This window comes from Globicephala melas, chromosome 9 (genome assembly GCF_963455315.2).
Source record: "Globicephala melas chromosome 9, mGloMel1.2, whole genome shotgun sequence".
NCBI lineage: Eukaryota > Metazoa > Chordata > Mammalia > Artiodactyla > Delphinidae > Globicephala > Globicephala melas.
The window spans coordinates 97448756-97462223 of NC_083322.1; positions in this window are offsets into that span (position 1 = coordinate 97448756).

A 13468-nucleotide genomic window follows, 5' to 3' on the forward strand; every position below is an offset into this window, starting at 1 on the left:
TTCATTTATTCGAAGAAGGAGAAAAATAAACTGTGTCTTACATCCTTCAAAATCTTACGGAGGTTGAGACCCTTGATTATAAACACCCAACGTTGGCTGCGTCTGTCTGACAGTTTCCTCCCCCCAGGGAATTAAGCCTCTTGTCTAGTTAGGGGAAGAGCCCCATGGTCCAAGGAGAGAAATTCAGGGATGCATGAAAGGGCAGGGAGAAAACCCTTAAATAGTACAACTTAAAATATGAGAAATATTAGTAGCCTACATCCAAATTAGAACTTGATTCCCATGAATGACTCATGGCTTTTCAGCCTGATGGATGTCAGTCTTCTTTCTTAAAACCCACATGGATCCCCCAGACAAACTGTGCACTCTCATTTTCTCATGGGATTCGTGTATCTGCAAAGCAGACACTATCAGAGCCTGAAGGACCCTCTGGGGACGTCTAGTCCTTTCGAGCAATGCCCTGAGTGCCCTTGCATTGTGGTGCTCTGACACTTTCTCCAGGCACACATCACAAGGAGAAGTCAAGACCAAGCAGAGGCAGGAAAGGAAGAGTCAGGACCCCACCTGCCAGGCCACGTCTGTTCCTCAGCTCTCTGGGGTCATACCTCACATTCAATTTTGCTTGAATAAATAATTCTGCAACTCAAGGTGGTTTTAAAAACCACAGATCTCAGAAAGACTTTCAGATAGAAACAGAAGCCAAGTGAAGAGAATAGATTCCCCCAAGATCTAAACCTACAAATTTCATCCAAGTGAGTGGCAGAGGGCCAACGGCTGTCACAGACTCTGGTCCAGTGCTCTCTGAAGGTATCATGCTGCCAAGGTTATCCTACTAGCCACGGCCTTTGCACCCAGCTGACAAATACCAGGGACCAGATGAATTGTACAAGCATTTCTAGGCCTGCCTGCTCATCAGGAAGGAGATGAGGAGTTTGGTTCAACAGCATGACTGGTAATGGAATTTTCTGGAACCTGGAAAACCCAATCTCCATGATGTCTACCTCATAGATGCCTAGAGATGTAGCACTGCAAGGTCTTGCCTAGTCACACACTGACTAAGCCTGGATGTTCCTGGAATAAACATTCTAATAGCCTGTAGTCTTCATGATGCTATGACCAGATAAGGAATATTTATTTTCCCTGTGATTCAGGGGTGCAGCTATTCTCCTTACTCCCCCCAAAAGTCCCACGGGGTAAAGGCAAACAATCTAGGTGCGTGCTGCACACATGGCCTGTTTGCATCATAGCTGAAAAGCCCCAAGCTGAGGGAACCCCAGTCTTTTATAATAGACTAGAAACCAGCTGCCCTCTGCCCTGGGGGAGACATTATATTTGACACACTGATCAGTAGGCAAACCTTCCCTTTGCTTCAGGCAAAACAGTCTCTCTCTTCCTAGGCTGTTCCCTCGATGTACCTTCTTGGAAAGGCAGAGTCCCCAGAAAAAGCTATGGGTGCTCACAAGATGAGCAGAAACATGGGCAACGCCTGCCCTGGGGAGGAGTCTCCCAACCACTAAATCTGGCTTTCCTGAGGTTTAGTTTTAACAGTTTTCATGCATGTTTCCTCTCTACCTAATCATTGCATGCCTTCTGGCGTCTTAGCATCTCAATTACCATTTGCCTATTGACCAGAACCATCACAGATACTTTCTCAGAGTGTGTGTCCTGTTGATTGCGGGCAAAGTCGGGGCAGTGGGGGTCACTTCACTCATTTATCTCAAGTGTTACAGACACGGCCACATAACTTCATGTATTTACTGAAACATTCAAGCTCAACAGGAACTCAGTCATCCCACTAACCATGTACTACATGTTCAAAAATATCCCTGGGGAAGATGAATGTTCTGAAACATGGTCAGCTTCACAATCGCTGCTGTCAATCATTTGACCTTAGTAAAGTGTTCCAACAGGCTTGTTCATATCAAGGCTTTCCAGCAAAGCCCTTGTGAAAATGGTGTTTCTGAGTGTTTGGCTTGGGTCTGGGTAGAACATCCCAGGCCTTGACTATTCCAGTGTTCTGAGCATTGCAGGAAGGAAAGGCATGCAGTTGGTAAAATTTGTCTTTGTGGCCATAATTTAAATATTAAAGCAGAATGGGACAATCTTCTTTACTTTATTTTCTTTCTTCTTCTCCTTTAAAAAAAGTTGGCAGGCCAGGTTGGAAGGACAGGGGTACAGACATTTGTAAATGATGTGTGCCAAGCTAGGAGAGGATCAAATAATTCTGTGTGGTTGATTATTTTCCCCCACTTGTTGTAAGAAACAAACAGAAAACCATGGCAGACTTTGTGCTGTATTTCTTTTTAATTCAAAAATAATTAATTTAATTTAATTTAATTATTTAATAAAAATAATTTAATTCAAAAATAACCATGGAAGCTATCCATGGTTCCTCATGTTTGGGGGCTGTGTTCCTTGTAATTTCTCAGGCCACATTAAAGAAAGAAAAACAGGGACTTCCCTGGTGGCGCCGTGGTTGAAAATCTGCCTGCCAATGCAGGGGACACGGGTTCAATCCCTGGTCCGGGAAGATCCCACATGCCACGGAGCAACTAAGCCCATGCACCACAGCTGCTGAAGCCTGTGCGCCTAGAGCCCGTGCTCTGCAACAAGAGAAGCCACCATAACGAGAAGCCCGCGCACCGCAATGAAGAGTAGAGAAAGCCCGCACGCAGCAACAAAGACCAATGCAGCCAAAGATAAATAAATAAATAAATTTATTTTAAAAAAAAAAAAAGGAAGAAGAAGAAAAACATGATGAAGTTAAAGCATGATGGAGAATGCCCTAACCCGTGGGCCAGATTGGGGTACTGTTTGATTAACTCAAACAGGTTAATTTCTTGTAACCAGAGCCAGTCATGGATGAGTCAGTTTTTTCGTTGTTTCGCGGTATGCGGGCCTCTCACTGTTGTGGCCTCTCCCGTTGCAGAGCACAGGCTCCGGACGCATAGGCTCAGCGGCCATGGCTCACGGGCCCAGCCGCTCCACGGCATGTGGGATCTCCCCGAACCGCGGCACGAACCCGTGTCCCCTGCATTGGCAGGCGGACTCTCAACCACAGCGCCACCAGGGAAGCCTGACGAGTCAGTTTTGACTCATGCAATTACCCAGGTGGATTCTGCTGGGCAATGTTACTGTCCTAGAATGCAGTCAAGCCCGTCTGTCTTGGGCTGGCATAGCTCTATCTCTGCCCCGAGGGTGGGTGCCTTCATGAAGCAGCAGTGTTCTGCTAACACATGTCCAGATGTGCCCTAAGGAAAAGTCCCAGTCATGACCTGCGGTTTCCTGAATGGCCTGACCATCTGCATCTCATTCACATTTGTAAAAATCCACATTCTGCTGATGTTTTTGTCCAATCTACCATTGTACTCTATCCTTCACCCTTTTAATGTGATATATTTTAGGTAGTGTTTCAAAGTTTATCTGCTCTGTTCAACCCTATAGCTGGAACACCCAGCACAGGACCTTGCATATAGCATAGTTATTAACATTTTGCAAAATAAATGAAGAGTATTATCCATTCCTATATTATTTTAAGGTTTAGAGTGCCCTTTAATGTATCTATATATCCAATTTAAACTTTTCATAAAGAGGAGAAATGACACATTTAAAGTTTAAGTGAATATCTTTGGAAACCATATCAAATGTGCTGTATTTCAAAAACAAATTTATATTTTAAAATAATTATTTATACTAAGAAAAAGAATTACTTTTTAAGGGGGTAACATCTTATTTGTTTTGAACAATTAAAGAAAAGCAAGGCAGATACAACTACTCCCACGTATCTGGGAGACTGGATACTTCTACTTCAAGAGACAAAAACTGGACTCTAAGTCACCCAAGTAAAACTGGAAAACCATTAGGTCAGAGAACAAAATGGTCTAGGGGGCTTCACTTAAGCCTTGACCTAGCACTCAAAGAAAGTGAGTGGGACACAAGTTCTCCTCCCCCTCAATGTCTCTGCTCCTTTTCCCCCGGATTGGCTGCAACATTAGGCAGGATCTGCCCTCATGGTTATAAAGTGGCTGCCAATAGCCACTGGGACTACAGCCTCCCAACTTCACATGGAAGGTGGGTTGAGGAACCTCTTCTTTTCTGGAAATGCAGTAAACCTCTATTCATACCTTGTTGATCCTAACTGGGCACTATGCCCATCCCAGAACCCTCCTCATGGCCAAAAGCATAGGATAAAGTGACTTACTTCAGCCAATGAAGGCTCACCTTGGAGCTGGGAAAAAGACAGTCTTAATCAAACTGTAAATTTTAGCATAGGGAATTAATTGGTGGTTCCTCTAAAGCAAAATCTTGCTGTTGTTACCGAAAGGATGGGAAATAGGTATTGTTTATATAAAACAACAAATAATGACCACAAGTACTGGCCTAGTGTGTATATTATAAGATTGGTATTTAGAGACATTAAGAAAGTTACCTAAAATCATAGAGCTCCTGGTGTATGTGTTTGTATTTTTTAATAAATTAACTACAACTATTTCTTCACCTGGTGATTATTTAATAAGTAATCTATGGGCAAGATAACCCAGATTGTAAGCAATTACTGATTATTAGGAGAAGGAAGGATGATGGGAGAAGACAGGTTCAAAGGTTGACTTCTCCTACATCACAGTCTATTGCCTTGAACTTAGGTTTTAACCAGTGTTTCCCAGGCAAGCCTATGCTATAGGCTGAATGTCTGTGTCCCCCTAACATTCATATATTGAAACCTAACCCCCAATATAATGGTATTAGGAGATGGGGAGGTGATTAGATCGTGAGGGTGGAGCCCTCATGAATGGGATTAATGCCCTAATAAAAGACACCACAAAGAGATCCCCTGACCCTTCCCCCATGTGAGGACACAGCAAGAAGATGGTCATCTATAAATCTGAAAAAGGGCTGTCATGAGACAGGAAATGTGCTGCCACCTTGATCTTGGAACTCCAGCTTCCAGAACTGTGGGAAGTAAATGTTTATTGTTTATAAACCACTCAATCTATAGTAATTTGTTAGCAACGGAAACAAACTAAGGCAAACAACAAATCCACCTTTCTTTTTTTCTTGACTTGAGGTCCATGGAGAAACAATTTCAAAGCCAAAAGATGACTGATCAACATGATCTATAACTACAGCAAACAATTGAAGAATCTGTTATCCCTGGTTTTGGGGAATCCAGGCCACATAAAGGCCCTAATTATGTAAAAGGTTGGCAGGACGCCCAGTTATATTTGAATTTTAGGTAAACAACAAACAATTTCTAGTGTCATCGATGTTGAATGGGATATACTTTTAATAAAAAATTATTTTTTAACTGAAATTCAAATTTAACTGGGCATAATATATTCTAATGTTGCTAATTCTTGTAACCAACACATCTGAACATGAACAATTGCAAAGTCTTCAAAATGCATTTCTGATCATGTGTTCCCAAGGAAAGACCTCAACTGCCTGTCTTAGCACTTGAGATACTTTATGATCTTGGGCAAGCTCAGCTTTGCAGGCTTTTTCTCCAGGATGCCCTTGCACACTATTCTTCAGTCACTCAAAACCCCTTGCTCTTTTGAGAGGCCATGAATTTCACACAGTCTCTACCACCTGGAGCCATTATCCACTTCTCTTCTCTTTCTAGAAACTCTTCAAAGTCTAGATCAAATGTCACGTTTGTCATTCCTTCTCTGGATCTCCCAAGCACAGTTAGCCATTTTGTTAAATTAACAGTCTCTTTAAATAAGAGGTGGTTTATAAACAGAAATGCATCATCCCTGTCGATTCAGAACAGAGATTAGGGTTCAAGTGGAGAGCTGGGAGAGTGAAGGTCAAAGTGAAAGTGAAAGTGATTGGTTCTCAGGAACTCACTGGGAACCTGTAGGATTCCCACACATAGGGAACTCCCACCACCTTCCTTGGGCTACAATAGCAAAGCACATGGTCCTTGAGAATGTGCTGGGAAGACACCTGCCCCTGCACGTTGGCCCCTGGAGAATAATGATCTCTCTGTTCACACCTTAGGGGAGCGCCTTTCATTGGTGCTCTCAAGTGCAGAGCCACAGGTTGAAGGAAATATTGGGCCGTGCAATTCCCAGTTTTGTTTTGGAAGGCAGAAGGAGAGGGTAATGGGGCCCAGTCAACAACAGGCAGTTTAGCACATCACCTTTGGTTTGAAGACACATTTATTGATTGCAATTGTTTATTCTATGGGCTGCCTTGGACAAAAATGACATCGAACGTATTCTTGAATTTGAAATTCCCAGTACAGTGCTTACTAAACATTTAATAAATGAATGCAAACATAAGTGAATAAGCCAACCAAACTTAGAAATATAAATATAACATAGGCTTAGTTTCTATCATCAGTTCCAGATATTATCTTTGTTACTTTATCAGAATCACTCTTTACGAGTCTACGTATTTTTGTCACTAAATCTACATAAGCATCTCCACCTCCTTTTTTAATGGTTGTTAGAAGATAATTAGGAACTCCAAATGGAGGTAGCTCTATAGGTTGTAATAGCTGTTTACAAGTATGTTCTTCTTTTGAATGACATGTTAATAATTATTAATTATACCACATTTAAGCAGCATGGGGGAATTTCTTTTGTCTTTTACATAATAGCTTTCTTTTTATGATGCTGTAGCCATTACTTAGTAAATAAATAAATTTATTAGTTCCAAATCATTATTTTAAGGTAATGATTTGTTGCCGCCACAGACAATATAAAAGCCATACATCCATTCTTCAAAGAGTAAAACAAAAGAGATTTCCACCAACCGCGACATTATGTCATTTTGGAAAACCAAGATGAACAATTTAATAATTCTTTTAAAAGCTTATATTGTTGTCTTCATTTAGGCTATTTTCATTACAGGTTTGGTTGGCTCTCATGGCTTCTGAGGTACATAAATGATTTTTCCTCTATCTTCTCATCATTATTGCACCTAGTTTTCCTCCATATATTCAAAAAAGACAAAGGCTGTCACATATTTTTCTCATGGTCTGTGTTATATACTACTCGTGTGGTTGGCAGAGAACATTATGCCACAAGAGAAGGGAAATTAGTACCAGCATCCAAAGTATCAAGAGATGATTTACTTTCCTGTCAGCTCTCAGTTTCCGCATCTTGTAAGTAATCTGATTTCAGCAAGATGGATTCTAAGGTTCTGACCTGCTCAAAATTTCAATTAATGCATAAATTATAGCTTTACATATTCTGATTCACTTGATAGAAAAGTATGAAATGTGTATAAATTGAGCCTGGGAACTCACATTAACTGTTATTTCATGAATTAGATTTATTAAAGAATCAGATTTTCCAGTAATACACTAGTCCTTGAAAGTGAAGAGGAAATGACATCATATAAATAGTGGAGTAGGAAGCTCCAAGAATCAATCCCTCCCCTGAAGCAGCAATGAAGCTGCCAAAAGCTGACAGAATCAACTCTTACAGAACTCTGAGATCTAAAGAAAACCTTACAACCGCTAAGGGAGAGCTTAAAGAAGAAAGAGGCATCTAAGTCTCAGTTACAGCATATTGTGGTGCATTAGTTTACCCCCCTAGTTCCCCCTATGCCCCAGGGTCTTGGGCTGGAGTGGTTTTCCAGGTGTCGTCTAATGAAAGCCTTTAAGACATATAGTACCCATAAGTATCAGGGGCAAAGATAGTGGGTACGGCAAGCAGCAGAAATTACCAGAAGCCTAGGAAACAGGAGGCTGATGAGGAGGACTCTTTGGGGGAACAAAGGAATCAGGAATGAATATTGGGAAGTCTGAAGTGAAACATACATGCTCAGGGCTGGATGCATGCTCAGAAAAGAACTGAGTAGACCTTAGGCATGTACCTCTGTCTACCCTCTGGGCTCCATGCAGGCAGGAAGTGAAGGCTAATGTAGGGATATACATGGCTTGGCTCAACATTGAAGGAGTGTCCAGCTCAGAGCCAATCTGAGATTGGGAGAAAATTTTTTTTCTTTTAGACTCCAGGCATTTCATTAACTCTCTACCAAGTCACTGCTGACTACTAAAGATAACAGAACAGGGACTTCAGTGACCACATACAACAAGGAATATAATCTTAGCAAAAAATATTTTGGAAAAGTCACTAAACACACGAGAGACTATAACTTCAACAATCAACAACAGCAAACCCTGTGGAAGGGGGAGAACATGGTTTCCAGAGTTGCTACCTTATAATATTCAACACACCCAAATTTTGTCAAAAATTACAAGGTGTACAAAGAAACTGGAAGGTATGGCCCATTCACAGGAAAAGAGAAATTAACACAAACAGTCCCTGAAGAAGCACAAACATTAGATTTACTAGACACAGACTTTTAAATCAACTGTCTTAAAATATGTTCAAAGAGCTAAAGACAACTATTGACCAAAAAATTAAAGAAAATCAAGAGAGTGATGTTGGAACAAATTGAGAATATCAATAAAGAGAAATGATAAACAGGAACCAAATACAAATTCCAGAGCTGAAAAGTACAAGAACTGAAATCAAAACTTAACTAGAGAGGTTAGATAGCATATTTGAGCAGGCTGAAGAAAGAATCAGTGACCTTGAAGATAGAATGATTAATATAATTCAGTATGAGGACTGGAAAGTAAGACTCTGTAGGGAAAGTCCTTCATTCTTTTGGTCTCAGATTACCATTCTGTTATTGTCCTTTAGGATATTTTAGAATATGACCTGAAATAATAAGTGCAGCTTTGAAATTCTGCTCTGTGCCTCACAGCAGAGTCCAAGGACAAACTGTAACTTGCTTTCTCCTTTGTTTATCCAAAGCTTTTCTGTGCAGCAAATAGAGAAAAATTTGTCTTCACAAAAGGTTAAAGAATACAAATCATCAAAATTTAAGTAGCTTGACAAAAGTCAGACATAAACAGACTAAAAACCGGTTTGTTCCAATTCCCAGTCTATGGATACTTCTACTATAAGCTCAAAAGCCAAGTATTGTTTTGAATCAATTCTTGCCAACTTTTTATTCAGAAGTACAAATTTAAGTTTGTCAAAGTTTTCTAGCAAATATTATGGATTGGTTTAAATGAAAAGAATGTGTTTTCTCCTTATGTATCTTAAAGTGATGTGATTCTAGCCTTTATGTTAGAATTTACATTTTAATATATTTCTGCTGAATTTGGATCCCTATGATTAATTTATCTTCATTTTACAATAATTGTAGTTTGATAAAATATAAAATTGTTGGTCTAATCCTTCAGAGAATAAAGTTTGATTAGTAATTCCCATTCTCTTATATATTACTGGAAAAAATTATGATGATTATTATAATTGCTTCTATTAACAATTTGATAATAACAAGACCAATATTTTGAGTATTTAGCATGAGCTGGGTACTATACCAGTTCCAGAAATGTTTTTATATAATTTTAGACAAAAGATGGGAAGGGAAATTAATTCAATTTATAAGTAACAAAATTGAATCTAAAGAGATTAAGAAATTTTCTCAAGTATACACAGCCAGTAAATGACTCAGCCATAATTTGAAATTCGATCACTCAATCCAGTGGCCTTATTCTTACTCTTAGGCTTGATAGTTGTCAAAGCACAAGCTTTCAGTTTACAGTCCATAATGCAGTTTTCCTTTGCCATATTAAACCTTATGAACATTGCTCATATCAAAAGAAATTGGGTCTATTCTCTGAGCACATGAAACATTTTAGATATTCCCTAAATAACAAATGAGCACAAGGCTGAGTGCCTGGCAGTCATATGGAAAAGAAACACAGGAGACTGTGGGGTCACCTCTGTAACTGTGCCCATGTCATCTCATTTATTCCTCACAATGCATTAGATTATAACTGAGGAAACCAGGCTAGGTGCTCCAGAGCTTGCCAAAACCCTACAGTACAGGCCTGTGTCTGCCTTTGTGTGTGGATGGCTTTGGGAGAAAGGAGTCTAAAGCAGGGGGACAATGTGGTATGAAACACCAATGATGCTGATGCCTCTTTCCTATGTCTTTTTAAAAGGCTGAAATGAACAAACCAAAATTATTTTCAGAGAATAATGTACTTCATGCCATCTCATTTCAAACTGATTAGCAAAGAGGAAGATCAGTTGCCCATGTGGTCTGTTTGAATGGTCAAAATAACTGAATCAGAAAACAAATGAGCAGTACAGTTATCTCAATCATTTCACAAACACTTTGGATTATGTTTGGGGGACTTTTATTGTAGTTTTTAGTAACTGGTCATTGTAACCAAAGAAAATACAAGTTAATTACGTTAAATATCTTGAGCAAACACATTGAGACAAGTTCTCTGTCACTGTAATGAGACCTCAAACTGTGACAATGTGATGCAACTTTTAAGAAGAAAGGAGATATTCAGAGAGAAATTAATATGTCTAATAACAATCTGCAGACATTTGGCAATATCAAAAGCATTCAGTTTAACACTGGGAATTTATAAGTGTTTAAATGCCCATTAATTTCCATACGAGCCACAGAGAGTGAAAGTCAAAGACAGACACAACCACCAGCAACATGCAGAAGGTAAGAATTGGGAAGGTTGCAGAGAGTTGTGGGCAGTAATAGAAGAGAACTTTTAGGTAAGAGGGAGGAATGATGCTTTTTCAAACTTCCCAAACTTTGCTGTGGTTTTAATGAAATTCTAAGCATGAACCTCATCAATCATATTGCCATAAAATTAATGTTGAAAGAAATACTTAAAGTATTTCCATAGCTGCTTCCCAAATTATATTTTCACTTTATAATTAAAATCAATTTTTTAAATAAATCTCTCCTAATACTTATCATCCAGATTGTTTTGGAACTGAATATGAAAAAATATGGAACAGTTCTAAATTTTTTAAAAGGAAAAATATCAACATATGAGATAAACAAGGATATTTTAATTTTTAAAGAATAAAAAAATCACAAAAGATAATGATTCTATACTTTAACACATAAAAATTAAGAAGTAATGTATGGAATTCCAGTTTCCAGTCTGACATGTAATGAGCTTAGAAGTTATCACTCAGGCCTATACAATAACAAACAAAAAAAACCCAAACTGAACATTGCTAACACTTCCTCATCCATCACAGGCCTAATTGCCTGGAAAAGTGGAAAGAAGTGGTTAGCAAGAATCACAGCTTACTGCAAGCAGAAGGCCACAACTGGAACCAGTACTTAAACTGCAAGTGATGAATAGCCGGAGACCCAGGGTGAACTGACTTGACACTTAAAAATCCAGGGTCCAGGGCTTCCCTGGTGGCGCAGTGGTTGAGAATCCACCTGCCAATGCAGGGGACACGGGTTCGTGCCCCGGTCCGGGAAGATCCCACATGCCGCAGAGTGGCTGGGCCCGTGAGCCATGGCCGCTGGGCCTGCGCGTCTGGAGCCTGTGCTCCGCAACGGGAGAGGCCACAACAGTGAGAGGCAACGTGTACCATAAAAAAAAAAAAAAAAAAAAAAATCCAGGGTCCAAAGCTAGAGGTGTCTACACACTTTCTTGAAGAAACAAAGGGAAGAAAAAATAAAGACTTGATCAAGCAAAAATTGAGGGAATTTGTCACATAGACCCACCTTATAGGATATGTTAAAAGAAGTTCTTCAGAGAGAAGGAAAATCATAAAGGTCAGAAACTTGTATCTACATAAAGAAAGAAAGAGCATTAGGAAGGGAAGAAATCATGGTAAAATAATTTTTAAAAATTTTGTATTCTTAATTGGTCTAAAAGAAAGCAGTTTGCTCAAAAGAATAATACTAGCTTGTTATAGCTTATGGATAAATGAAATTAGTGATAATGTTATAAAAGACAGTAAGGAGGAATTAGGAATCTTCTGTTATAAAGTACCTGCACTACCCATGTGTTATAGGTAAATTGTAAATGTACATTGCAAATGCTAAGGCAACTAACAATAACCATCATCATCATCTTCATCATCTAAAATAAAATTCATATGCTGAGAGAGAAATGATAGAATTATAGAAGGCATAAAAAGAAGATGTCAGCAAAATTTAAAAAAAAAACAAAGGCAGGGACTTCCCTGGTGGCACAATGGTTAAGAATCCACCTGCCAATGCAGGGGGCATGGGTTCAAGCCCTGGTGTGGGAAGATCCCACATGCTGTGGAGCAACTAAGCCTGTGCACCACAGCTACTGAGTCTACACTCTAGAGCCTGTGAGCCACAACTACTGAGCCCGTGTGCCACAACTACTGAAGTCCACATGGAGTGACCAGGGAGACAGGGGTCCCACTCCCCCAGCTTCTTGCCTAGAGATACAGTTGTCTCCTGGCATCCATCATCTCCCTGAGCTTCTGGGTGTAGAAGCTTCCTTCCAGGTGGGTGTAGCCAAGAGAATGAGAGCTCTCTTTATCCACCATCCGCACTTTCAGGGTTGCAGATCTATCCAAGTGCAATGGTCTAACAATGCCAGGCCTGGATCTCCTTCAGCTCTTCTTACTCATAGGGTGGAAGCTTTGTGTTGGGAGGGGCAACTTGAAAAGATCAGAGGCATCACTCAAGGAGAAGTGGGCCACTCCTGCCTCTGGCCCAGTTCACTGGCACAGAGGTCTGCTCAGGGGAAGAGGCAGGCTATAAGAACAGAGAGCTCTGCAGCATTCCCTACAGGGACTGACTTTATTTGGGATAGTGTGTGAGGAAGTTCATGCCTATGGATATTGTCAAAAACAACAGAGATCTTAGTGGTGAGCAATTAAGAGGAGGCTGGAGACGCATGATGCTAGCAGCATCAGGTGAGATGGTAGTCCAGCTAGATATTTAGCAAAGAAATCCAGAAAAAGAATTGCCCTCCAGGCATTGAAACAAGCTTCAGGAACTGTGAACACCCTGTCCCTGCAAAGAGCCCAACTTTAATTGGATCAGGCTGTGAAAAAAAAAAAAGTTGTAGCCCAGGATGTGTTGAAAACAATGTAGTAGTCAGCTAGCAATTAGTGGAGGCTAATAGGTGAACACGAGACAATAGAGGCAGACCAGCCAGACACTTAGTGGTGAGTCAGGGACCAGAGCCCAGCTGAAGCCACTGTCATCTCAGTTCAGAGACCATGCCCATGGCTAAGGTTTCAACTCAAGGAGCAGCATTAACCCCTGCACACTGGGTAGTCAGCTTCGCTGAGCTCACTCAGCCAAGTCAACAAACAAGAAACAACAACAAACATTGTGACGGGTCTTAGTGTCCAGGCTTACTATAATATATTACCTACCATATCTAGTTTTCAACAAAAAATTACCAGCTATATAAAGAAACAGTGATGAATGACTCATGCGCAGGAAAAAAATTCAGCGATAGAACTTGCCTTTGAGGGGTCCAGATGGCAAGTTCTTCTTGCCTCTAACATTTCCTAGATGGAGAACAGCAGGAGCCTTCAATCTGGAACTGCCAATGGGCACACACCGAAAACAAAGCTCCTTAAAATGTCTGTTTTCTTTTGCTATGGACTGAACGTGCCCCGGCAAAATTCATATGTTGAAGCCATAATCGCCAATG